The sequence below is a fragment of the Elephas maximus genome, chromosome 22, assembly GCF_024166365.1.
Source record: "Elephas maximus indicus isolate mEleMax1 chromosome 22, mEleMax1 primary haplotype, whole genome shotgun sequence".
In the NCBI taxonomy this organism is placed as follows: domain Eukaryota; kingdom Metazoa; phylum Chordata; class Mammalia; order Proboscidea; family Elephantidae; genus Elephas; species Elephas maximus.
In genome coordinates, this window is record NC_064840.1 from 39,590,575 (window position 1) to 39,614,222 (window position 23,648).

At 42.9% G+C, this 23,648-nt stretch overlaps 1 protein-coding gene across 1 annotated transcript in view; it reads left to right on the plus strand.

Moving 5' to 3' along the window:
• The first annotated feature begins 3,525 nt into the window (after positions 1–3,525).
• FAM167A (family with sequence similarity 167 member A) overlaps positions 3,526–23,648 on the plus strand; it is a 67,864-nt gene continuing 47,741 nt past the window's right edge. Inside the window, exons 1-2 of the mRNA XM_049866438.1 lie at positions 3,526–3,668; positions 10,461–10,558. The gene's annotated coding sequence lies outside the window, so the exon portion shown is untranslated. The remainder of the gene's footprint in view (positions 3,669–10,460; positions 10,559–23,648) is intronic.

Sequence of the window (23,648 nt, forward strand, 5' to 3'; positions counted from 1 at the left end):
CACCTCTACAACAAAAAGACAAATAATCCAATTAAAAAATGGACGAAGGAAATGAACAGAGACTTCACCAAAGAAGACATTCAAGAGGCTAACAGACACATGAAGAAATGCTCTCGATCACTAGCCACTAGAAAAATGCAAATCAAAGCCACAATGAGATACCATCTCACCCTGGCATTACTGGCATGAATCAAAAAAACACAAAATAACAAATGTTGGAGAGGCTATGGGGAGATTGGGGCTCTTATGCACTGCTGGTGGGAATGTAAAATGGTACAACCATTTTGGAAAACAATATGGTACCTCCCTAGAAAGCTAGAAATAGAAATACCATATGATCCAGTAATCCCACTCCTAGGAATATATCCTAGAAAAATAGGAGTGTTCACATGAATAGACATATGCTCACCCATGTTCATTGCAGCATTGTTAACTATAGCAAAAAGATGGAAACACCCTAGATGCCCACTGACAGATGAATGGATAAACAAACTATGGCACATATACACAATGGAGTACTACACAATGATAAAGAACAATGATGAATTTGCAAAACATCTCATAACATAGGTTCATCTGGAGGGCATTATACTGAGTGAAATAAGTCAATATAAAAGGACAATCACTGTATGAGACCACTACTATAAAAGCTCATGAAAAGGTTTACAGGCAAAAAGAAACAATCTTTGGTGTTTATGAGGGAGGAAAGGGGTGGGGATGGAAAAACATTGAATGGACGATAGATAAGTGGTAACTTTGGTGAAGGGTAAGACAGTACACAATACTGGGGAAGCCAGCACAGCTTGTCCAAGGCAAGGTCATGGAAACTCCATAGAAACATCCAAACTCCCTGAGGGACTGAATTACTGGGCTGAAGGCTGTGGGGACCATGGTCTTGGGGAACATCTAGCTCAATTGGCATAACATAGTTTATAAAGAAAATATTCTACATTCTACTTTGGTGAGTAGTACATGGGGTGTTAAAGGCTTCTGAGTGGCCACCTAAGATACTCCACTGGTCTTACCCATTGGGAAGGGAGAATGAAGAAAACCAAAGACACAAGGGAAAGATTAGTCCAAAGGATTAATGGACCACAACTACCACAGCCTCCACCAGACTGAGTCCAACACAACTAGATGGTGCCCAGGTACCACCACTGACTGCTCTGACAGTGATCAGAGTAGATGGTCCTGGACACAGCTGGAGAAAAATATAAAATAAAATTCTAACTCACACAAAAAGACCAGGCTTACTGGCCTGACAGGACTGGACACCCTTTTAGCTCAGTAATGAAGTCACTCCTGAGGTTCACAGTTCAGTCAAAGATTAGACAGGCCCATAAACCAAAACGAGACTAAAGGGGCACACCAGCCAGGGGCAAGGACTAGAAGGCAGGAGGGAACAGGAAAGCTGGTAATATGGAAACCAAGCTGGAGAAGGGAGAGTACACAAAACAATATGTGTACTAAATGTTTAATGAGAAGGTAGTTTGTTCTGTAAACCTTCATTTAAAGTACAATAATAAAAAGAGAAAATTACAGCTGTATCATAAAGGAGAGGCAGATGGGACTTCCCTTGAGAGGCAGACACTACAGCAAGCCCCATGTAGAAGGAAGTGGGTGTGTGGGACCTGGAGTAATGGCTGGGGACAGAGAACTAGGTGGAGCACAGTGCAAGGCGAGGCTGAAGGGTAGGCAGAGGCTACTGTCAGCCACATTAGGTTTTAATCTGAAGAGTAATGGAGAGCTATTGAAGGTTTACAGTAGGGAGTAACCATGATCAGCTTTGTGTTTTGAATTCTTTGCTCTGGTTGTAGAGAACGCACGGAGTTGTAGGGTGCCAAAAGTGAGTGCAAGGAGATCAGTAAGGAGGCTATTGCTGGAGTTGTGGTAAGTTGATGGTGGCTTGAATCAGGGGAGTGGTGCAGGGGATAGGAAGAAGTCGAGGGCTGGATAGGTATTTAGGAGCTAGAATCAACAGAATTCATCATGGCTTTGGGTGAATGCTATGGCTCTTCAAAAGACCTCTGTTAAAAGACAACTCCTAGCTTAGAAGCATTAACCATTAGCATAAAGCCATTAAGCCACTAGCATAAAGAAGTTTCTCACAATAACAAGATGTCTCCTTAGACAAAGTCCCTTAGAGAACTTTAAAGCAAGTGAAGGAAAAGAGGTCAGAAAAACCCCATATAAGGAGTTGCAGTGAAGGACAATGGCCACCAGGAGGCAGCACAAGGGTCTCGGGCACCTGCAGGGTATGAGTCCACACAGAAAATCAGCCCAGCAAATGAAGGCAGCAGACCACTCACCAGCTGTGTAAGCTTAGGCAGGTCGCTTTGCTCCTTCGCTTCTCTGTTTGTACATCTGTAAATGGAGTTGATGATGCCTGCCCTGCACCTCCAGTGCTATTGTGAGAATGGTAGGTTAGATAACTTTGAAAGACCCTTCCACCTCTGAGAGTTTAGAGAAGGAGATTTGGAGTGGATGTGCTTTGCAGTGTCTCAGGCTGCCTTGGAGAATGAGGCCAAAGCCCAGAGATCTGCACTGTGGCCTGTGGCCCCTCTGCCAAAAGGATGCCAGGTCCCCCGGACTGGACTGGAGCTTCCTGTTTCCAATCAGGATTGGTGCTAAAGACTAGGCCTGTAGGTAGACTGCTAGAACAGGGAGGAAAGCTGTGAGGATAGGGTAGAGGTCCTGACTGCTGTCGTGTATGTGTCCTAGGTGCCTGGAAGTGCAGGCTGTGGTGCAGCAGGGATCATATTTGAGGATATTTGTACCTCCAGTGGTTAACATGGTGCATAGTATTATAGACTACCTTTGGTTTAGTGAGGGGAACACATGCTAGGGGGCCAGGCAGATCTGGACTAATTCCCAGCTCTGCCACTGTTTTCTCCTTAATCTCTCTGAGCCTCAGTTTCCTCATATGTCAGATGGAGTTGCTCACATCTACCCTGCTATGTCATTGTGGGCTTGGCACATGTTAGGCATTCAGTGAATGGTAGTTGTTGATTGCACTGGTGGTGTTAATGGGCTTAAGCTATGTTTGTGGGTAGAGTGTAGAGTGTGTGGATGCCTTCAAGGGGGATTCTCCTGCCTCCCTCCATGTAGGCAAACTGCTGACAGTGGCAAAGCCACATTGCCATGCTTGGGGAAAAACTGCCTTGGTTTATGGTGTAATTTAAAAAATGAATATTTGGGTTTGATTTCGTTTACCGTGTGGCAACTCAGTGTCTACGTCTGGTTGCTGCTTTGGCTCAAGTCCTTGCTGGGAATGTGGAACTAGAAGGGTTTTAGGACCCTGCTGCTGAGGTCTCTTGGGACCCTTCAGACTGTAGGTCCACAGTTTCTCTGTGAGAGGCAGGAGCGAGTGAAGCATGAATGAGAGGCCAGAGGAAACCAGAATTGAAAAGACTAGCTCTGGAATAGCTCTGCCGTTGCCAGGCAACAGACCTGACGCAATACATACACACACACACACACAAAACCCTTAAAAAAAAGTAATAGTGCTGAGAATTCACAGGAGCATGAGAGAAAGGGAGGGAGAAGCCAGCTCAGCCTCTGGGGCTGGGGCCAGAGGCTGAGGAGCTGCTACTCCGCCTGTCTTGGGAAGAGGAAGCAGGACACCTTGATGACACCCCTAGAAGGGCCCTCCTGAGCGCCCTGGGGAGGTAGGTTCACGGCAGAGGGGTGGAGACTTTCCCAGGGGCTGGACAGCCACTGCAGGGTAGGGGGTGTTGTGGCTGTGGCAAAAGCAGTAGGGGAAGGGGATTGGGGTGCTTCAGGTCTCCAGGGCAGGGAGTGAGGAGGAGCAGCCATGTCCAGGGCTGGGGGAGCGCACAGAGCTTTCAGACACAGCCTCAGATCCCAAAGTGCCTTTGAGTGGACACTCACTCACCTGCAGGAGAGTAGAGCTCCTGCCTAACCTAGTCCAGGGACGTTTTGTGTGCATTCAGTGTCTTCATGGAGGAGTGGAGCAGTGGGGGTGGGGCTCCATCTCCCTGGTCTCTTCCAGGGCTAAGATTCTGAGGCAAGATTTTGAGTCCAAGGTCTGAGAGGCAGGAGCTCTACATCAGAGTCTCTGGCTGGTGATCTCCAAGCCCACTCATGTCCTCTGTCTAGTCAGGTTCAGTGAAATGGAAACTCCTGCTCCAAGGATACAATCAAAAACTCAGGAAAAAATGACTCAATGTACTTGGGCCCAAGGACCTCTAAAGAGTGATCAAAGGCCCTATGGAATGAGCAGGGCAGCTGTGAGGCTTGGACATCCACAGATCACCAGGATAAGACAGGAAAATGTCCCTTCCTTGGCAAAGGGCCACAGACCACACCTCTAGAGGCAGGCATTTCTTTCAAGAAAATCAGACCAAATTTATTGCTTTAAAAAAAGTGCCTTATGGCTTGTATTTGGTTTTTATTCCCTGTGGTGCTTACACACAGGTCTGCTGTGTGCCCCCCGCCCCCCACCCCACTCCCCTATGGCCTGGAAGGCAAGTTGACTCTAGGCTTCTGGGTCATGGCCACTGTTTTATGCCCACAGGTAAGTTCTCCCACTTAAGTTTCCATAAACTCATTGTCATTCTGAGCGAATCCTAGAAGACCAGACCAGGACCTCATCAACAGGGCTATTCCCAGAGTACTTAAGGGAGATGTGGCTACAAAGTAGCTTCCCTTCCCATATCTTTGCTGGGCAAAGTCCTGGAAAATCAAAGCTGGATATGGTGTCCCTGCCTTGACCATGCTCTGCCTTGGAAGAGGCAGACAGCAAGATTGGAGCTTCTCCCAGTGTTTAGTTTTGTTTTTTTTTAATAATTTTTATTGTGCTTTAAGTGAAAGTTTACAAATCAAGTCAGTCTCTCACAGATAAACTTATATACACCTTACTCCATACTCCCACTTGCTCTCCCCCTAATGAGTCAGCCCACTCCCTCCTTCCAGTCTCTCCTTTCATGACCGTTTTGCCAGTTTCTAACCCCCTCTACCCTCCCGTTTCCCCTCCAGACGGGAGATGCCAACATACCAGTGTTTTTTAAGGGGCTTGGCAAAGCAGTCTCAAGCTGTACTTAAAGCAGATAAAGATGTCAGCTATTCTTTTCTGAGTGCATTTACTGATCATGCAGCGTTTGACACCCTTTTCCATCCATTTGCCATTTTATTCTCACAATCGCCCTTAGAAGGAGATATCATTATTCCCATTTTGCCAATGGAACTCTGAAAGATTATTGCCATTGAGTTGGCTCCAAATCATGGTGACCTTAAAAAAACTGGTTGCATCGAGTTGATTCCGACTCATAGTGACATTACATACAACAAAACAAAACCTGACCTCGTCCTGCCCTCATAAGGGTGTCCCTATGGCTGACAGGTCTCAGCAGAGCTTCCAGACCAAGACAGACTAGGAAGAAAGGCCTGGCAATCTATTTCCAAAAATTAGTGACTGAAAACTCTATGGATCATGAGGGGTGAGGACAGGCTAAATAGAGGGTGTTGGGCATATAGGGAGCAGGAAAGATGAGCCTGGAGATGGAAAAGGGGTTGAGAAGGAGGGTGATAGATAAGGCTTGCTAACTTTGCAATTGGCCTGTTGAGTTTGGGCTGCCATAGGGAGTCAAGTTGCCAGGATGAGTTTGGAAGGCTGCAAATCTCAGCTTCTTACTGGTTAAGGCAGTTGACCCAGTTCAGCAAATAAAGCCCAGTGCCTCCCCACCCTGACCCCCACCACTTCTCTCTTGAGAGGTGTTGGAACCGAAAGAAAGAAAAGGAAAAAGAGGATAAGCAAAAGGAGAAGTCACAAGTTTGCGGTGTTCCAACCCCAACCCCATCCCCTTTCCTCCTGAACACCCTAGGTGGGTGTTTCCATAATGTTTATCCATTAAAACCTGCTTGTGAAAGGGCCTGGAGAGAACAGTATCCTTGTCTCCCTGTGGGCATGGCCCATCCAGGAAGGGCTCCTTTTCCAGTGGTTGAGGAGTAGTGTGCTCTCTAGCATTAGGGTCCTCTCATACCAGGGCTCCTCCTCATGGAGCCTACCTGGGCCCTGGCACATGGTAGCTCCCCACCAGTTTGTCATCTCTCCTGGAGGCATTACAGCCATACTTCTTCACTGTTAAATATCCCTTTACTGAGGAGCTCCTAGTAAGTCCCTAGGGCACCATTCACTGTAGTCCTCCTCCCCAGCAGCCTTTTTGCAGAGACCCAGGAGGAGGTGAGGTTCAGCTTCTTCCTGGGGCCTAGACAGACCGCCCATTTCTTCAACGCCATCTCTCCTGTGTGGCCGGAATTTCCTCTTGAGGTATTTTGACCCAAATGTGGGAGCTGGTAATAGATCTCCAAAGGCGTCCTCATAGGGCTTGTCCCCTAGGATCCTACAGGGGAAGTCCCCAGATGAGAGCTAGCTTTCCAGGTCAAAGGGAAAGTATGCAATGGCTCCAGACAACGATCTAAGCCACAGGCACAATTTCAGGGTTTACTGAACGCTGAGCAGTACTTCCTCATTCCAGGCAGTCAGCAGAGTGAGAGACTGGGAGCTTCAGCCCTGGAAGGTCTGCTGGGAGGCTGTCTCTGGGGTAATGAGTACACAGAAGTTTCTATATGAGGATGGTGCACTGTGAGATGGCCACTTAGAGACAGAGGTAGATTATCCAGTAAGCAAGCTAAGCATGGGCTTGTGTTTACTTACTAATCTGTAGTGAACAATTTCACATTTCTCACCACATGAAAGATTCTGCTTCTAGGTATGGCTGACATCTGTCTGTCTTCCAACCCCACAGCACCTTCCTACAGAATCAAAGCCTCTTTTCACATTTGTAATCCCTGACAGGGGCAGATGACTCAGTAAGCAAGGTAAGCATGGGTTCACTTGTGCTTACTTACTAATCTGTAGTGAGCAATTTCACACGGGTTTTACTATGATGTGGCATGGTGAAAACCATGTGAAATTGCTCACAACTAATTAGTTAGTAAGCACAAGTAAGCCCATGCTTACATTGCTTATTGACTAATCCCCCTGCTTAGAGACCTGTCTGCAACCAAATTCAAAGTGAAATAATCTTTCTAGTCTCTAGTCCTGTGAGCATTTACAAGTACTATGTACTGTAGAAAAAACAAACAGACCCATTGCCATCCAGTCTATTCCTACTCACAGCGACCATATAGGACAGGGTAGAACAGCACCATAGGATTTCCAAGGAGCAGCTCGTGGTTTTGAACTGCTGACCTTTTGGTTAGCGGTCGAATTCTTAACCACCAGAGAGATAGTGAAAGTTGTGAACTGACCTAACCAGGCATCACTTTTGGGCTTTGTTGTGCTGTTGTTCTGTTTGTTTGATGGCAGCCACTGAAAACTTTGAGGAAGGTGAAAGCAAACTTCACCATCAGGTTCGAATGAAAGTAAGTGTCACGGATTGAATTGTGTCCCCCTGAAATATCTGTCAACTTGGCTAGGTCATGATTCCCAGTATTATATGACTGTCTACCATTTTATCATCTGATGTAATTTCCCTGTGTGTAGTAAATTCTATCACTATGATGTATAAGATGGATTAGCGGCAGTTATATTCATGAGATCTACAAGATTAGATAGCTGATCTCTTTTGAGATACAAAGGACAGAAGTGAGCAAAGAAACATGGGGACCTCATACCACCAAGAAAGTAGCACAGGGAGCAGAGCGTGTCCTTTGGACCTGAGGTTCCTGGGCTGAGATGCGCCCAGACCAAGGCAAGATTGATGACAAGGACCTTCTTCCAGAGCTGACAGAGAGAAAGCCTTCCCCTGGAGCCGACCCCCTGAATTTGGACTTGCAGCCTACTACTTTGAGAGAATAAATTTCTCTTTGTATTTCTTGTGGTATTTCTATTATAGCAGCACGAGATAACTGAGATAGCAAGTCTCAGACCAAACTGTGCCACACGTGTAGACATTTTTTAAACAAATATTTATTTGCAAAGCAGGTCCAAAAGGGTTCATAAACCTGTTCTGCAGGCTCAGTGCCATCCCAGCAACCTGCCTTCCTAGTACTCTGGCCACACTTCACTGAAGACTGCCCAGAATTTGTTTGGCCAACCCACACATCTTGAATACCTCTGTTTTCACTAATGAGAATGCATTTCTAACATTTACTCTGCTACCTATCGAATGTCTAGTGTGGATCAGAGATAAAGATAAATCCTCTTCCGAACTGTGGACTTTCTTATACGGGGCTGTCGACCAGGGAGTGGTGAGCCCTTATGTGAATGCCCATGGTTTATGGCTCACCTAATTAAACCACATGAAATATCTCACTGTCTATGTGAAGGATTTAAAGATAAATAATTGACATACTACCAATGAGCCATAAGACAGCCTTGTCTTCAAGGAACGCAGATTCTGGTCAGGGTTGTAAATGAGTAAACAGACAATTTCTTCAAAGTACTGAGCAGACAGTACAGTGATGCTCTACACATATTGCATGGCTTTAATATTTTAGTAGCCCTTTGGACCTCAGCCCTCCTTTTGATAGGAGAGTGCCAGATAAGCACAGTCATGAGCAAAAGGTGACAGTCATATTCAAAACATAACTAATAATTCACATATATTCTATCTTATTTAATTCTTCCAAGGCTGTGAGGTAGTTTCAATTATGATACCCATTTCATGAATGAGGAACCTGTGTCTTAGGTTAAATAAATTACCCAAGGTTTCAGAACTAGTAAGTGGCAAGGTTGGGGTATGAACCAAGTCATTCTGACACTTGACTCTGCACTGATTCCCTAACCCCACTTTGTCTCTGGCTCCCTGCCTCCTGATCCTGATTTCTTCTCTCCATGAGATGTGGCCTAAGGCAACTTGTGCAACACCGCTACGCTCAGCCTGGGCTGACCCAATGGAGGGAGCAGGGTCCCATGCCCCTTTTCTGCTCTGTCTGCATAGATGGCCCCAGCGTGGGCACCATGTTGCACCCTCAGGATTAGCTGCAGTCCAAGCTCCCTCCCTACATCAGAGAGAGGCCTCACTGGGCATTCCTAGCAGGGTGAGGCCACATTGGAATCCCACCTCATCCTTAGGACTGGCACTGCCCAAATACCTGGAAACTCTAAGGGTCCTTCCAGCACCCCTGAGAGGTCAGGACACCCAGTACAAGTGTGATATTGAAGTGCAAAGTGAGCACGTGGCACACCATGAACCATTCAAGGATGTCCCTATGAAACCATCCGGCTTTGGAACTAGCAATGCAGGGCAAAATAGAAAGCAAATCGCCAGAACAAATGCCCACTTGAGCTAGAGTTTGTCGATGCTGCTTCTTTGAAGTCAGAGCCAATTATCCTGTGGTTTTGAATAGTCCTAAATCAGCCTCTATTTCAGGGCTGAGACTGATGCCAGTTTGGAGACACCTTGGTGGGCTGAAGCCCACCCTGGGGGAGGATGCGCCCTCCCCCGCCCCTGCAGTGTCCTCAGCTGTGCGGCGTTGCCCTGTAGTTTCAGTGAGCTGTAAAATGTTTCCTGCGCTTATAGTCCTCACTCCAGCTATGTCCTGACTTGACCTCTGCAAACTGTTGTAAAGACCCCTCTGTGCCTGCTTTCTGCTCCCTAATCCCCTCCGTGGCCTTTGGCCAGAAAAGCCCTGTCTATGGTCACATGTGGAGGACAGGGCAACAGGCTGCCTTAGCCTCTTGTGCACAGCCCTGCCTTGGTCAAGTGTTTTTTCTGAGGATTCCCACTTCAGACTTCCCTACATTTCCCTTGTCTAGTTTCTGCCTTCACTAACCAACAGGTCCTCAGGAAGGCTGTCCAGTGCCATGCCTCCACCAGACTCAGACTCTCAGGGTATCTTTCTCCCTGGTTGTGAGAGCAGCCCCTTCCTAGGACCCAGCAGCCTTGAAAGGGGCTATGGCCAGCGACTCTGGGTGTCTAGCAGCTCCCCGCCTCCCTTTGGAAAGCTATAAATTAGGCCTATAGCTCCCATGAGCCAGGGCCCCTCCCCCCAACAAAAGGGAAACACGACTCTTTCTGGACAATTTTCTTTGCAACTTCTTTCACTGGGTACAGTAAAAGGAAAGGCTTCCATACTCACAGCCTTACTGCAGGAATGCTCCACAATAATGCCAGGACCATGTGTCTGCTCTAAGCCTCTGGGACCAAGAACTTATCAATTACGCAGCACTTTGAATCTGCGAAGGTCTTAAGCATTTTTACAGATTCTTTCTTCAGAATGTCCCAGAGAGATGAAGCAAGTTTTCTCCATTTTCTAGACAATAGAAGCAGGACTCAGTTAGGAGTCCAAAGACTTGGGTTCAGCAACTTCATATCCAGCTCCACTGGCTGAGCAGTGCAAACCTGGGCAGGTCTTGGATTTCCCTGGTTTGCAGTTTTCTCTGTGGTATAACTCTTGGGAAAGCCTTTCCAGCCCAGGCCATAGTGTGTGGGAAATAATTTTCTAAACTGCAGCATGGTTTAAAATATTTGTGATTACTCTTATTGTTCCAGGTGTGAAAATGGGAGCAGTGAATTATGAATTGAGGTGCTACCATTAGCACAGGACGCTCCAAACCCAGCATCACCTGGGAGACATCCCTGGAACACGGGTAAGCAGGTTCCTCCACCCTCAAGGGTGCAATTACAATACATGGTCATGATTCCACTTGCTGCTCCTGGTCTGAGAATGATAATCTTAGGCTGGGAAGGAACTTTAGCTGCCATGTCACCAAAACCACTCATTTTATAGAGGAAGAAACAGAAGCTCTGAGAGGGGAAGTGAGCTGCCACAGTCACTCAGGTTTGCTGACACCAAGGCCAGGGACTCTTTTCTCTCCCACCTCAGGCTGGGTCTGTCCAAAATGGCTCTCATTTCCATCTCCCAGCAGTAATGCTGGAACTCAACGTAGGAGACAGCTTGAGCTGCTAAAGCAAGAAGGGTCACAGGAGTGAGGAACACAGCCCACCAGGGCCCCTTGCCTTCTTTTTGGAGCCCTGTTACAGGGCCTCCCACCCATCTACTGGCTCCCCTTTGCTGGCACCCTTGGGTGGAGGCTTACAGTTGCCCCAGGGTCAGGCCTGGAAGCCAACTTCCTCCTCCCTCCTGCCAGAAAGTCAATAACTCAGAGGACAAAGACAAATGAGATAAGTTCCTGTCCCATGCCAGGTACTTTGCTCAAGTTCCAAGAAGTTGTGTGACTTCCTCAGGGTTGGACAGTTGTGAATGGCAAAGCTTTTCCTGGGCTCAGGTCTCCTTGCTATTGAACACTGCCTGTACACCCCTGCCCATGGAGGAGGACTCTAACCCAAGAGAGAGACCCTCACACTGCAGGTAGTGTCATACACCAGGATCAGTTAGAGGACACCTCAGTTTTAGTGTATGAGTTTCATCCTCCTAGCCTTTCCAGGTCAATTTTACAGTATTGCCATGAGAATATTTAAATGTCATTATTTGCCATTCTTAAGAACTCTGGGCTTCAAACATTGAAACATGAAGCTTATGTTCTTGTTGCTTTTCTATATGGGAAGTTGTTTGAGAAGGTGGGTAAAGTGGCGGAGTAGGGAAGACTTTCCTTCACAAACCTGCTTGGAGCAGTGATTCCCTCACCTATTAAAGTAAGGTAATAATAGTTATATACCAGGATTATTTCAAGAATTGAATTAGACATTTGCCTGGATTAGACAGTGCCTGGAACATAGTAGGCACTTGGTAATTATTCTCTATTCCTTTTCCTCTCGATTATAAACATTTTCATTTAGCCGTATATTCAAATAGAGAGAAAATTGATCATTTATTTATTTTTTATACCAGTTGGACTGGTTCTACCAAGCAAGTAGCTATGAAGGGAGCATTAGAGACAGATTCTGCCCTCTAGGATCTCATAGTCTAGTATAGGTATGTTACTCAGACCTCTTTTGATTGAAAGAGACAGAAGCCCAGCTTAAGCTAGTTTAAGCAAAGGGGAGAATTTCCTGGCACACACAATTGGAAAGTTTAGGTGTTTGGGCACTGCTGGGTCAAGGACTCAAAATATATTGTCATGTCTGTCTCTTGCTCACTCGCTGGCTCTTGCTCTCACTCTTCTCTCTCTCCCTCTCTTGTTATCTGACCTTTAGTTCTCTTTCCCTGAGTCTTATTCTCTCTTAATGCAAATAGGCTTCCTTCCTGTGGCTGGGGAAGATGGCCCTGGAAACTGCAGGCTTACATCCTCCTAGCTGAGGCATCCCAGCTGAAAAGACCCACTGTTTTTCCTAGTATCTATATTAAAGTCCCCTGAAGATATTCTACTTGACATTACTTCATCATGTGCACATCCATTGGACAAAAATAGCCTCCCTATTGCCAGAGCAAGGGCTAAAATGATTGTTAAAGTCTGGGTCATGTGGACATTCCTGGGGGTGGGGGCAATGTACAGGGTGCTGTGACTGGCAGTTGCTTCAGAACCAACTGAAATGATAGAAGGGTGGTTCCCCAAGGGAGGGATACTGGGCAAAGACCTATGTCCACCTAACAGATACTTCAGAAGTAAAACTAAGGAATTATGATCCAAGGAGACAAATGGTCTGTACCCTAAGACTGATGCAGAAAAGTGCTTTTAAAAGAAAGGGTGGTGGTTGGGATGGAGAGGGGAAGGTTAGGGAAGAAAGCAAGCACTTCCATTCAGAAAGATCAAAAAGACTGTGGAATGAGGTGGTGTTTGAACTTGGCTCAAAGACTTAATCAAGTTTAATCATGAAATATAGGGAAAGGGTAAAACATAAAGTTGAGACCAGACTCCTAAACAACTCCCATCTCAGGAAAAATGATTCAGCCCTCTAGAAAACTGTTGAACTTGAAAGCCTTACCCATAAATCTATAGGAGGTCTACTCAGTAGGAAATCATCTGGAGATATGAACAAACTCTGGTTACAATTTGTTCCCCAGTTTAACAGCATTGCCTTTATCAGCATTTATTGTATATCTGCTATTTGCAAAGTCCTGTGTTCTGGATAAGGAGCCCTGATGGCACAGTGATTAAGCGCTTGGCTGTTAACTGAAAGGTTAGCAGTTTGAACCCACCAGCCACTCCTTGGGGAAAAAGATGTGGCAGCCTGCTTCGGTAGAGATTACAGCCTTGAAAGCCCTATGAGGCAATTCTACTCTGCCCTGTGGGGTTGCTATGAGTCAGAATTGACTCAACACCAACAGATTAACAGGGTGCTCAGGATATGGCAACCCCATGTGTGTCAGAGTGGAACTATGCTCCATAGGTTTTTTTTTTTTTATTATTATTGTGCTTTTTTAAGTGAAAGTTTACAAATCAAGTCAGCATCTCACACAAAAACCCATGCACACCTTGCTAAAGAAAATTGCTCCCCCTCAATGAGACAGCCTGCTCTCCCCCTCCACTCTCTCTTTTTGTGCCCATTCTGCCAGCTTCTAACCCCCTCTACCCTCTCATCTCCCCTCCAGACAGGAGGTGCCAACATAGTCTCAAGTGTCCACCTGTTCCAAGGAGCTCACTCCTCACCAGCATCCCTCTCCATCCCATTGTCCAGTCCAATCCCTGTCTGAAGAGTTAGGTTTGGGAATGGTTCTTGTCCTGGGCCAACAGAAGGTCTGGTGGCCATGACCACCGGGATCCTTCTAGTCTCAGCCAGACCATTAAGTCTGGTCTTTTTACAAAAATATGGGGTCTGCATCCCACTGCTCTCCTGCTCCCTCAGGGGTTCTCTATTGTGTTCCCTTGTATCTCTGGTGTTCTTTGTTCTCCTTTGGTCCGGGTGGGTTGAGACAAATTGTTGTATCATAGATGGCCATTTGCTAGGGTTTAAGACCCCAGACACCACTCTCCAAAGTTGGATGCAGAATGTTTTCTTAATAGATTTTATTATGCCAACTGACTTAGATGTCCCCTGAAACCATGGTCTCCAAACACTCACCCCTGCTACACTGGCCTCCAAAGCATTCAGTTTATTCAGGAAACTTCTTTCCTTTTGGTTTAGTCCACTTGTGCTGACCTCGCCTGTATTGTGTATTGTCTTTCCCTTCACCTGAAGTAGTTCTTATCTACTATCTAATTAGTGAATACCCCTCTCCTACACACCCTCCCTCCCCCCCTCCTAACCATCAAATAACATTTTCTTCTCTTTTTAAACTATTTCTCCAGCTCTTATACTAGTGGTCTTATAGAATATTTGTTCTTTCCCAACTGACTAATGTCACTCATCATAATGCCTTCCAGATTCCTCCATTTTATGAAATGTTTCATAGATTTATCACTGCGTAGTACTCCATTGTGTGCATATACTGTAATTTATTTATCCATTCATCCGTTGATGGGCACCTTGGTTGCTTCCATCTTTTTGCTATTGTAAACAATGCTTCAATAAACATGGGTGTGCATATATCTGTTCGCGTAAAGGCTCTCTTATATTCCAAGGAGTGGGATTGCTGGATCGTATGGTAGTCCTATTTCTAGCTTTTTAAGGAAGCGTCAATTCGATTTCCAAAGTGGTTGTACCATTTGACATTCTCACTAGCAATGTAGAAGTGTTCAAATCTCTCCACAGCCTCTCCAACATTTATTATTTTGTGTTTTTTTGGATTAATGCCAGCCTTATTGGAGTGAGGTGAAATCTCATTGTAGTTTTGATCTGCATTTCTCTAATGGTTAATGATTGTGAACATTTCCTCATATATATGTTAGCTACCTGAATGTCTTCTTTAGTGAAATGTCTATTCATATCTATTGCCCATTTTTTAATTGGGTAATTTGTCTTTTCGTAGTTGAGCTTTTGCAGTACCATGTAGATTTTTAGAGATCAGGTGCTGATCAGAAATGTCATAGCTAAAAACTTTTTCCCAGTCTGTAGGTAGTCTTTTTACTCTTTTGCTGAAGTCTTTGGATGAGCATAGGTGTTTAACTTTTAGGAGCTCCCAGTTATCTAGTTTTTCTTCTGCATTCTTTATAATGTTTTATATACCGTTTATGCCATGTATTAGGGCTCCTAACATTGTCCCTATTTTTTCTTCCATGATCTTTATCGTTTTAGATTTTATATTTAGTTCTTTGATCCATTATGAGTTAGTTTTTGTGCATGGAGTGAGGTATGGGTCTTGTTTCATTTTTTTGCAGATGGATATCCAGTTATGCCAGTACCACTTGTTAAAAAGACTGTCTTTTCCCCATTTAACTGTTTTGCGGCCTTTGTCAAATATCAGCTGCTCATATGTGGATCGATTTATGTCTGGGTTCTCAATTCTGTTCCATTGGTCCATGTATCTGTTGTTGTACCAGTACCAGGCTGTTCTGACTACTGTGGCGGTATAATAGGTTCTAAAATCAGGTAAAGTAAGGCCTCCCACACTGTTCTTCTTTTTCAGTAATGCCGTATTTATCCAGGGACTCTTTCTCTTCCATATGAAGTTGGTGATTCATTTCTCCATCTCATTAAAGAATGTCATTGGGATTTGGACCAGAATTGCATTAAATGTATAGATCGCTTTTGGTAGAATAGCCATTTTTTACAATGTTAAGTCTTCCTATCCATGAGCAAGGTATGTTTTTCCACTTATGTAAGTCTCTTTTGGTTTCTTGCAGAAGTGGACTGTAGTTTTCTTTGTATAAGTTTTTACATCTCTGGTAAGATTTATTACTAAGTATTTTATCTTCTTCGTGGCTACTGTAAATGGCATTGATTTGGCGATTTCCTCTTTGATGTTCTTTTTGTTGGTGTAGAGGAATCCAGCTGATTTTTGTATGTTTATCTTCTATCCTGATACTCTGTTGAACTCTTCAATTAGTTTCAGTAGTTTTCTGGAGGATTCCTTAGGATTTTCTGTATATCAGATCATGTCATCTGCAAATAGAGATACTTTTACTTCTTCCTTGCCAATCTGGTTGCCCTCCATTTCTTTTTCTAGCCTAATTGCTCTGGCCAGGACCTCCAACACAATGTGGAGTAAGAGCAGTGATAAAGGGCATCCTTGTCTGGTTCCCGATCTCAATGGGAATGCTTTCAGGCTCTCTCCATTTAGGATGATGTTGGCTGTTGGCTTTGTATAAATGCCCTTTATTATGTTGAGGAATATTCCTATTTTGCTGAGAGTTTTCATTGTGAATGAATGTTGAACTTTGTCAAATGCCTTTTTTGCATCAATTGATAAAATTATGTGATTCTTGTCTTTTGTTTTATTTATGTGGCGGATTACATGAATTGTTTTTCTAATGTTGAACCATCCCTGCATACCTGGTATGAATCCCACTTGGTCATGGTGAGTTATTTTTTTGATATGTTGTTGAATTCTGTTGGCTAGAATTTTGTTGAGGATTTTTGCATCTACCTTCATGAGGGATATAGGTCTATAATTTTCTTTTCTTGTGGTGTCTTTCTTTACCTGGTTTTGGTATCAGGTATATGGTGGCTTATAGAATGAGTTTTGTAGTATTCCATCCTTTTCTATGCTCTGAAATACCTTTAGTAGTAGTGGTGTTAACTCTTCTCTGAAAGTTTGGTAGAACCCTGCAGTGAAGCCCTCTGGACCAGGGCTTTTTTTTGTTGGGAATTTTTTTGATTACCTTTTCAACTTCTTCTTTTGTTATTTAGTTGTCCCACCTCTGTTTGTGTTAGTTTAGGTAGGAAGTGTGTTTATAGGAAATCATCCATTTCTTCTAGGTTTTCAAATTTGAGTACGGTTTTTCATAGTAATCCGATATGATTCTTTTAATTTCAGTTGGGTCTGTTGTAATATTGCCCCTCTCATTTCTTATTTGGGTTATTTGCTTCCTCTCATGGTTTTCTTTTGTTAGTGTGGCCAGTGGTTTGTCAATTTTGTTGATTTTTTCCAAAAACCAGGTTTTGGTCTTGTTAATTCTTTCAATTGTTTTTCTGTTTTCTATTTCATTTAGTTCAGCTCTAATTTTTATTATTTGTTTTCTTCTGGTGCCTGAGGGTTTCTTTTGTTGCTCTCTTTCTATTTGTTCAAGTTATAGGGATAATTCTTTGATTCTGGCCCTTTCTTCTTTTTGGATGTGTGCATTTATGGATATAAACTGGCTTCTGAGCACCACTTTTGCTGTGTTCCAAAGGTTGTGATAGGAAGTGTTTTCATTCTGATTGGACTCTATGAATTTCTTTATGCCATCCTTTATATCTTCTATAATCCAGTCTTTTTTGAGCAGGGTATTGTTCAGTTTCCAAGTGTTTGATTTCTTTTCCCTGATTTTTCTCTTATTTATTTCCACTTTTATGACCTTATGGTCAGAGAAGATGCTTTGTAATATTTCAATGTTTTGGGTTCTGCTAAGGCTTGTGTTATGACCTAGTATGTGGTCTATTCTAGAGAACGTTCCATGTGCACTAGAAAAGAAAGCATACTTGGTTGGTGTTGGGTGGAGTATTCTGTATATGTCTATGAGGCCAAGTTGGTTGATTGTGGCATTTAGATCTTACCTGTCTTTATTGAGCTTCTTTCTGGATGTCCTGTCCTTCACCAAATGTGGTGTGTTGAAGTCTCCTACTATAATTGTGGAGCTGTCTATCTCACTGTCCAATGCTGACAGAGTTTGTTTTATGTATCTTGCAGCCCTGTCATTGGGTGCATAAATATTTAATATGGTTAAATCTTCTTGGTGTATTGTCCCTTTAATCATTATATAGTGTCCTTCCTTATCCTTTCTGATGGATTTAAGTTTAAAGTCTATTTTGTCGGAAATTAACATTGCCACTCCTGCTCTTTTTTGATTGTTGTTTGCTTGATATATATTTTTCCATCCTTTGAGTTTTAGTTTGTTTGTGTCTCTAAGTCTAAGGTGTGTCTCTTGTAGGCAGCATATAGACGGATCTTGTTTTTTAATCCATTGTGCCAATCTCTGTCTCTTTATTGGTGCACTTAGTCCATTTACATTCAGGGTAATTATGGATAGGTATGAATTTAATGCTATCATTTTGATGTCTTTTTTTGTGTGTTGTTGACAGTTTCTTTTTCCCACTTAATTTTATGTGCTGAGTAGATTATCTTTATATATTGCCCTTTCCTCCTATTTGTTGTTGTTGATTTTGTTTCTGCTGAGTCTGTATTTTTCACTTGTATTTTATTTTGATGAGTAGAATAGTTTGTGTCCTTTGTGGTTACCTTATTATTTACCCTATTTTTCTAAATTTAAAACTAACTTTTATTTCTTTGTATTGCCGTATCTTCCTCTCCATATGGAAGGTGTATGATTACATTTCTTAGTCTGTCTTTATTATTTTAATGTTATATAATAACATTAATGTTATATAATAACATTGCTTTTACCCTGTTTGGGGCTTTATGGGTTTTTTTTTTATATATATATATATAATCTTGCTTTGTTTTTTTGGATTTCCCTGTCTGGCTTGACTTCTGGTTGCTCTGCCGAGTGTTCTAGTCTTGGGATGGTACCTGATATTATTGATTTTCTAACCAAAGAACTCCCTTTAGTATTACTTTTAGTTTTGGTTTGATTTTTACAAATTCCCTAAACTTGTGATTATCTGGAAATGTCTTAATTTTACCTTCATATTTAAAAGAGAGTTTTGATGGATATATGATTCTTGGCAGGCAATTTTTCTCCTTCAATTTTTTAAATATGTCATCCCATTGCCTTCTTGCCTGCATGGTTTCTGGCGAGTAGTCCAAGCTTATTCTTATTGGCTCTCCTTTGTAGGTGACTTTTCGTTTATCCGTAGCTGCTCTTAAAATTCTCTCTTTATCTTTGGTTTTGGCAAGTTTGATTATAATATGTCTTGGTGACTTTCTTTTAACATCTACCTTATGTGGAGTTTGATGAGCATCTTGGATAGATACCTTCTCATCTTTCAAGATATCAGGGAAGTTTTCTGCCAACCAATCTTCAACAATTCTCTCTGCAGTTTCTGTTATCCCTCCCTGTTCTGGTACTCCAATCACTCATAGGTTATTTCTCTTCATAGAGTCCTACATGATTCTTAAGGTTTCTTCATTTTTTAAAAATTCTTTTGTCTGATTTTTCTTCAAATATATTAGTGCCAAGTGATTTATCTTTGAGTTCAGAAATTCTAGCTTCTACTTGCTCAATTCTGCTCCTCTGACTTTCTATTGAGCTGTCTACTTCTGTAATTTTATTGTTAATCTTCTGAATTTCTGATTGCTGCCTGTCTATGGATTTTTCCAGCTTATTGAACTTTTCTTTATGTTCCCGAGTAATCTTTCTAATTTCTTTAATTGCTTTATCTGTGTGTTCCTTGGCTTGTTCTGCGTATTGCCTCATTTCCTTCCTGATGTCTTGAAGGGCTCTGTATATTAAACTTTTGTATTCTGCATCTGGTAATTCCAGGAATGCACTTTCATCTAGAAGATCCCTGGGTTCTTTGTTTTGAGAGCCTGTTGAGGTGATCATGGTCTGTTTCTTTATGTGACTTGATATTGACTGTTGTCTCTGAGCCATCAATAAGTTACTGTATTAGTTTATGCTTGCTTACTGTGTTATAGCTGCTTGCTTTGTTTTGTTTTGGTATACCCCTATGGGTTGCTTGAGTGAGCTAGCTTGATTATTTTCACCTTTGGAGCTCTGATGTCCTGTCCCCAGCTGGTTAGAGCTGTTACAGGTATATCAGTCTGGAATCTATTCAGTTTTTTTTGTATGAATTCAGCTCAGGTTTCCAGGTAGCTAATCATCAAGTGTGTGGTACAGGCTCTGTCCTACAGTCTCAGAGGGTCAGGGGTGATTGGCGTATATACCGGTATCTGATTGCAGTGGGGGTCACGCTCTGAACAAGGCAGGGGGCTGAGAACAGACCCCCAAGTGTCTCTGAGGAAAACAAGTCCCTGTTCCCTACAGCGTGCCGATGGGTGGGTTCTGCAGAGGGACCATGGGTACCCAAAGTATTTGGTTGTAAGGACTGGGAGGTACCAGTTATCTTTAGACCCCTGTCACGGGTGGCTAGGTGACCTGAGTGGAGCTACCAGTCCTTAGGTCCCTGATGTGGGTAGGTGAGGACCTTGTTTAACAGGCAAAGCAATGTCAAATGTCAAACTCCCACCTCTCCACCACACAGCTGAAATGGTTGGAGTTTGCCAACAAGGGCCTATTCTCCCGAAATAGGCCCAGACAGGTCCATGCAGAAGGGAAAGTTGCTCGAGGTCCACAGATGGTTTATGCCTGGACAGGAGCCGCTTCTGTCCTGAGCTCCCCAGTTAATGGAGCTAGCAAATTATCTTTCCCCGCCCCCCCCCCCCCCAGTTGCAAATTTTTTCCTTCCCCAAGGCCAGAAGAATGTCTCTAGGTGCTCAGCGGGGCTTAACTCAAGCCCAGGGATTCAGCGGCTGAAGCCGGCTTGGGGGTGGGTGGGGCACATTAAAACATACACAAGTACTTAGCTTTTACTGAGACCGCCGTTCTTCTCCGGTTCCAGAGGTATATGTAGGCTGTGTGGCTGGCTGCTTCTCCCTGTGGAAACTGCGGCCTAGCGCTAGTACCAGCCTGCAGCCGCCACCGCCACAGCAGCTCTGGGACTGGTGCCTGAGGGCTCCCCGTGATTCAGGTTAAGTAACTCTTCTCTACTTCTGAACGGCCTCTTCCTCCTCCTGTCCCTCAGTTCGTTGTCTAAGCTTGCCTTTGATGCTCAGGGCTCCCAGCTTGTCACAAATATACTCGTTTCACTTGTTTTTTCAAGTCTTTGTTGTAAAGAGGGCTTGCCCCAAGTGTCTTTCTGTTCCGCCATCTTGGCTCCGCCTATTTCTAGCTTTTTAAGGAAGCACCAAATCGATTTCCAAAGTGGTTGTAACATTTTACATTCTCACCAGCAGTGTATAAGTGTTCCAATCTCTCCACAGCCTCTCCAACATTTATTGTTTTGTGTTTTTTGGATTAATGCCAGCCTTCTTGGCGTGAGATGGAATCTCATTGTAGTTTTGATCTGCATTTCTCTAATGGCTAATGACCGTGAGCATTTCCTCATGTATCTGTTAGCTACCTGAATGTCTTATTTAGTGAAGTGTCTATTCATGTCTTTTGCCTATTTTTTAACTGGGTTATTTGTCTTTTCGTAGTTGAGTTTTTGCAGTATCATGTAGATTTTAGAGATCAGGCACTGATCGAAAATGTCATAGCTAAAAACTTTTTCCCAGTTTGTAGGTAATGTTTTTACTCTTTTGGTGAAGTCTTTGGATAAGCATAAGTGTTTGATTTTTAGGAGCACCCAGTTATCTAGCTTTTCTTCTGCATTGTTAGTAATGTTTTGTAAACTGTTTATGCCATGTATTAGGGCTCCTAACGTTGTCCCTATTTTTTCTTCCTTGATTTTTATCATTTTAGATATTATATTTAAGTCTTTGTTCCATTTTGAGCTCGATTTTGTGCATTGTGTGAGGTATGGGGTCTTGTTTTATTTTTTTGCAGGTGGATATCAAGATTTGCCAGTACCATTCATTAAAAAGACTATCTTTTCCCCCATTTAACTTCTTTCGGGCCTTTGTCAAATACCAACTGCTCATATGTGGATGGATTTATGCCTGGATTCTCAACTCTGTTCCCTTGGTCTATGTATCTGTTGTTGTACCAGTACCAGGCTGTTTTGACTACGGTGGTGGTATAATAGGTTCTAAAATCAGGTAGAGTAAGGTCTCCCACTTTGTTCTTCTTTTTCAGTAATGCCGTATTTATCCAGGGACTCTTTCTCTTCCATATGAATTTGGTGATTTGTTTCTCCATCTCATTAAAGAATGTCATTGGGATTTGGACCAGAATTGCATTAAATGTATAGATCGCTTTTGGTAGAATAGCCATTTTTTACAATGTTAAGTCTTCCTATCCATGAGCAAGGTATGTTTTTCCACTTATGTCTCTTTTGGTTTCTTGCAGAAGTATACTCTAGTTTTCTTTGTATAAGTCTTTTACATCTCTGCTAAGATTTATTCCTAAGTATTTTATCTTCTTGGTGGCTACTGTAAGTGGCATTGATTTGGTGGTTTGCTCTTCGATGTTCTTTTTGTTGGTGTAGAGGAATCCAACTGAGTTTTGTATGTTTACCTTGTGTCCTGATACTCTGCTGAACTCTTCTATAGTTTCAGTAGTTTTCTTGAGGATTCCTTATGATTTTCTGTGTGTCAGATCATGTCATCTGCAAATAGAGATACTTTTACTTCTTCCTTGCCATTCTGGATGCCCCTTATTTCTTTATCTAGCCTAACTACTCCAGCACAATGTTGAATAACAGCGGAGATAAAGGGCTTCCTTGTCTGGTTCCCTATCTCAAGGGGAATGCTTTCAGACTCACTCCATTTAGGATGACGTTGGCTGCTGGCTTTGTGTAAATGCCCTTTATTATGTTGAGGAATTCTCCTTCTATTCCTATTGTGTTGAGAGTTTTTATCATGAATGGGTGTTGAACTTTGTCAAATGCCTTTTCTGCATCAATTGATAAAATCATGTGATTCTTGTCTTTTGTTTTATTTATATAATGGGTTGCATTTATTGTTTTTCTAATGTTGAACCATCCCTGCATACCTGGTATGAATCCCACTTGGTCATGGTGATTTTTTTTTTAATATATTGTTGAATTCTATTGGCTAGAATTTTGTTGAGGATTTTTGCATCTAAGTTCATGAGGGATATAAGTCTGTAATTTTCTTTTTTTGTGGTGTCTTTAGCTGGTTTTGGTATCAGGGATATGGTGGCTTCATAGAATGAATTTTGTAGTATTCCGTCCTTTTCTATGCTCTGAAATAAATACCTTTAGTAGTAGTGGTGTTAACTCTTCTCTGAAACTTTGGTAGAACTCTGCAGTGAAGCCGTCCAGGCCAGGGCTTTTTTTTTGGTTGGAATTTTTTGATTACCTTTTCAATCTCTTTTTTTGGGGTCTATTTAGTTGTTCTACCTCTGTTTGTGTTAGTTTAGGCAGGTAATGTGTTTCTAGGAATTCACCCATTTCTTCTAGGTTTTCAAACTTGTTAGAGTACAATTTTTCATAGTAATCTGATATGATTCTTTTTATTTCAGTTGGGTCTGTTGTACTATTGCCCATCTCGTTTTTTATTCGTGTTATTTGCTTCCTCGCCTGTTTTTCTTCTGTCATTTTGGCCAAAGTTTATCAATTTTGTTGATTTTTTTCAAAGAACCAGTTTTCGGTCTTGTTAATTCTTTCAATTGTTTTCCTGTTTTCTATTTCATTTAGTTCTGCTCTAATTTTTATTATTTGTTTTCTTCTGGTGCCTGATGGATTCTTTTGTTGCTCTCTTTCTATTTGTTCAAGTTGTAGGGATAATTCTTGATTTTGGCCCTTTCTTCCATAGAGTTTTTAATGGTTGATTTTTTCAGAAGTAGAATGCTGGGCCTGTCTTCTGAGGTACCTCTGGGTGGACTTGAATCTGCAGCCTTTCATTTGTCAGCTGTTGTATTGACTGTTTACATCACTCAGGGACTCTATGAGTTGGAATTTACTCTATGGCAGCTGGCTTATGCTCAGGACACAAGAGATAAAGCAATGTCCTTATCTTCCAGAAGCTAGGTGTCTGGTCAGGGAGACGGTACACTTCCACAGTACAAAGTCTACAGTCTAACTGTGCAGGGAGTGTGATGAAAACAAGTGCAAGGAGAATTCAGAGGAAAAGTAGCCCTGAAGACAGAAGCTGTCCTAGGAAGTATTCAGATAAGAGGTGAGCCCAGAAGAGAGCTGTAAACGCAGCAGGAACTTAGCTAACTGGTGAGAAGCAGG